Genomic DNA, 4,002 nt, shown 5'->3' on the forward strand with positions numbered 1-4,002 from the left:
TTCAAGGAAATAAAGTGTATGTAAGTAAAAAGATCCGATATTAGTTTTTTGACAAATACATAACTAGAACTTTGAAGATGTTGAATTATTAAATTCAATGTATTATAGTGGATTCAGATATAAAAGACTAGCAGAAATACCCAAACTTATTGGATATTTCTAAGTTTCATTAAAGTATGTGGCCTTTTGAGGATATAAAAGGCCCTAAATCAAATTTTGACAAAAACAAAAGAAGCTTTAAATTGATGAATTTTTCAGTTTTCAGAAGATATTTTGGCCTCTAACATCCTTCCTGAGGTTGTTTGGATATATAAAACAGGGGGGTAAATAAATTATATAGATATCCTATAGGTAAAGTTGATAATATTGTAGAGAAAAACGCGTGCAAGGAGAAGGGGGAAAAATAAATATGGTATCATTGTTTAGAATACTGAAGTGATTATCATCTGCCTGCTTTATTATGATTTTTGAGGGTATACGCAAGTATTTATTAGCAAAATGTTTAATGAAGATTTACTACGTATAATTGACTTAGACGTTTTTTATCCGTTACATTAGATTTTATAACGTCACACTCCATGAAATTGTAATTCATTATGAACCTTATTCTCAGAATAATAACTAATGAAACGACTAAGTAGAGTATTTCGAAATATATTTGAAGTTCCAAGTTTAAAAAAGAAGGCTTTAATTAAATGTAATCTCCATAATAAAAAATATACCATCATACATTTATGTTAAATATACAAAATTAAACAATTGGAATCATATAACTAATAACAATAAATTATATATACATAATATTGAAATAATAGATTGATCCGAATAATATTTTCTTGTTCTGAAACTGGAATCCAGTTAATTATGTCATAACTTTAGGTTGCTAAACACAAGCCAGACGTGGAGTTTAATCAAAAGATCATCACCCTTTTTTCCTAATGTGGAAATTTCTATATACAATTGTGAGCAGGATAGATATCGATAAAATCTAAATAATTATTAATAATAAAGTAAATGTCAAAATCATAAAATTAGACAATAAATATACTAATAAAAAAAAATGTCAGAAATAAATCCATCTTAAAGATTTAGAGCAAAAGCTAATTATGGAGTAATGTCCAGCGATATTACTCCGTATTAATAGCATCAAAAAAGATTTCCCCCCCGTTATTTATGCTTATATAACAACATACTATTATCATGAAGGATATACACAATTGCTAATTATAATGCTACACCCGTTTTTGTGACCATTTAAGCAGTTGTTTTTGCCTTTTATGAGTTTTTTGAACACCATCTCTTGGAGCCTATCAACCATAGCTAAGCCTTGAGGGATAAAAAAGTAATATTTATTGACTATGTAATATTGGAAAATCTAATGATCATACCCAAGTCTTTAAATGAAGAAAGTAATGACAGACAAACTAGTTGCGAGCCATCCAAAGCTACTACCCCCGTTGTTGTGACCATTTAAGCAGCTGTTCTTGCCATTTAATGAGTTGTATATCATAATTCTTGATATTTTTAGCTAAAATAGAATCATATTTTATGATTAGATATTTTTAAAAAATGAATACTTACTGTTACATGGTACAAAATTCAGAGTTCCATTTCGTAATTTGGTGTGGATGACTCTAAACATAATGAAAATGATCTTAACTTCTCAATTTAGAATGGGGGTATTTCTATAAATGACATCATTACCAACATCTTCGATTAATTTAATGATGATTCCTCAGGAAGGGAAGAATTTACCCGTGTATTTCTCCATAAATTTTTTGAACGTAGAATGATTAGCAATGGATAAGGTTATATTACATGCAATAAGCATCTTTGTGAGATCAGAGTTAAAGTCTGACTTGATGGATTCATCATTAACTTGATTTTTTAGAAGAATATCCATGCTCTTGATATGAGATGAGGATATTGAGTGGCGTGTAATTCTAGACAGGGAACTATAGGCACATTTATATCGACATATCCGACAAGCCATCTATTTCTCATTTGGTAAGTATTTTCCAAATTCCTGGGCCTCCATTTTCATAAATCCATACAGAAGGCGACGTTATTTTAGGCATTTTATTCAGTTCTCTATCGACTATCACCATTTAATATTATATTAATATTGAATAATAAAGGCGGGAATGATAACGTTCTTGATTGATAGAAGAAGATGTATATTATTTAATCAATGATGCCATAAGTATTTCTTCTCTTCTCCTTGCACGCTTTTCTATTCTTACCAAAATTATTACCCTTACCTATAGGGTATGAGCAAACTAAAGTAAAGGAATATCAATTTCCTCCAGATGGCGCATATGTAAATCAATCAGTAAACAAACTACTAATTAACACCAAGTGGTGCCTCCATCTTTACCCAAGTTAACAAACTACAAAAATAAATCAGGGTAAACTGAGATACTTTGCTATAATATTATGTAGTGAAAATAAAGCATTCTAGAGGGCAGTTTAAAAATTGGGACGTTTTTCAAGGGTGGATAAACGAGACGTGGCCAATTTTAAGTCCCATATAATGGATCACTACAATCCTAACTCCTAAGATAGATATGGAAATTTGTCACAAGGGAACTCTTTATCATCGTTGAAACATCCACGTCATGGAGGCTTAATTTCTCGCTCTAATGCACAGACAAACAACATTTATAAAGATCTAATATACTCAATGATACTCTACTCCAAGTATTACGTATATGAGTAAATTCATTTATTTATTTTTTTGATGTTTTCTTTCCCCACTTCTTATTCCATTTGTGAGTCTATAACTTGAGAAAAGCTCTTAGAACAAAATGATAATCCAATTGTCTTATGTATATTTCTTCTATACATACCTATATATATACAATGTATGTCGACGTTAAATTGCTTTATTTGAGATTTCAACTCACAGACTTGTTTTTCTTTTCTGTTACTAATTCAAGAAAGGAGTTTAATGCATTCGAAATGAGACAGGGAGAGTTGTCTTTTTCTGAAAAGTGAAGAATTGTCTCATTAGAAGGAAGAGATATTAAAAGTATTATTTTTAAATATATATCCTATAAAAGGAGTAGAAAGGAATTAGGGGGGAGTAAGGGGTGACAGCCGGTGTTGGTCCTCATTTCTACGAGTACACAGATGATACCCTTCAAGGAAAGAAAAAAAAACTTTTAACTTTCGAATCTCTCATTGTAAGCATTCTTGACAAACATATAATATCATAAGAAAGTTTTAATAACATTTGCAAAGACACACACGTCAAAGACGAAACAAAATATAGTTAATAGTTATGCTTGTAAATCGTATGCTTTTTCGGGGGATGTAAAAAAATAAAAGAGACCAAAAGATGACGCGGTAATCCTAACCATTGAAAGAATATGAGAGAGTAGCCAGCTGTCATGACGTTTCATTATATATACGGCGAGGAACTGTAAGATGAAGGAAGTAAACACAAAAGACCCACTCCGAATCTAGCAATTATATTTGCAGGGACTACTCCTATGTCGATACTCGATTCCACTGTAAGTCCAACGAAGAGAACAACGTTCAAAATATTATTAACACCAGCTTGAGTGGAAGACGAATCACATAAGAAGGAGGTGTAGGGGTCTTAGAGCAGAGGTTCGCAAACATTTCAATCCATAAACCACACGTCGAATTTTTTGTTTAACGTAAACCCCTTACTCAAGTGTCTAAAATGTATTCATTTTTGAATATGTTTTACACCTTACGCTAAGATTTTCACTTTGAAGGTTTTTTTTTTAATTGGACTATTGTCATAAATTGTAATTAAAAAGAAAGGAGAATTATTTAAAAGGTAAAATAAAAACACAATATCCATGTACATATTAAGATTAGAACAAAACAAATCAATGAGTAAGAAGATGGTTACCAGAATTACAAAGGTCGACTTGAATTGAGGAGGGTCATAATTGTTACTCTTTTCTCCCTATACAACTCCATTTCTAACGAAAAGTGTCATAATAATACATTGAGACTCCCTCCAGG

General features: G+C 30.9%; 1 long non-coding RNA gene across 1 annotated transcript; it reads right to left on the bottom strand.

The window, feature by feature from the left end:
• Positions 1–889: 889 nt before the first annotated feature.
• LOC139906156 (uncharacterized) lies at positions 890–2,591 on the bottom strand. Its single transcript, XR_011781494.1, has 3 exons — positions 1,582–2,591; positions 1,389–1,528; positions 890–1,326 (listed from the first exon to the last, which is right to left on the bottom strand). It is a non-coding gene; the product is annotated as an uncharacterized lncRNA (long non-coding RNA).
• Between the last annotated feature and the right edge of the window lie 1,411 nt (positions 2,592–4,002).

This window comes from Lepeophtheirus salmonis, chromosome 8, assembly GCF_016086655.4.
Source record: "Lepeophtheirus salmonis chromosome 8, UVic_Lsal_1.4, whole genome shotgun sequence".
NCBI classification, from domain to species: domain Eukaryota; kingdom Metazoa; phylum Arthropoda; class Copepoda; order Siphonostomatoida; family Caligidae; genus Lepeophtheirus; species Lepeophtheirus salmonis.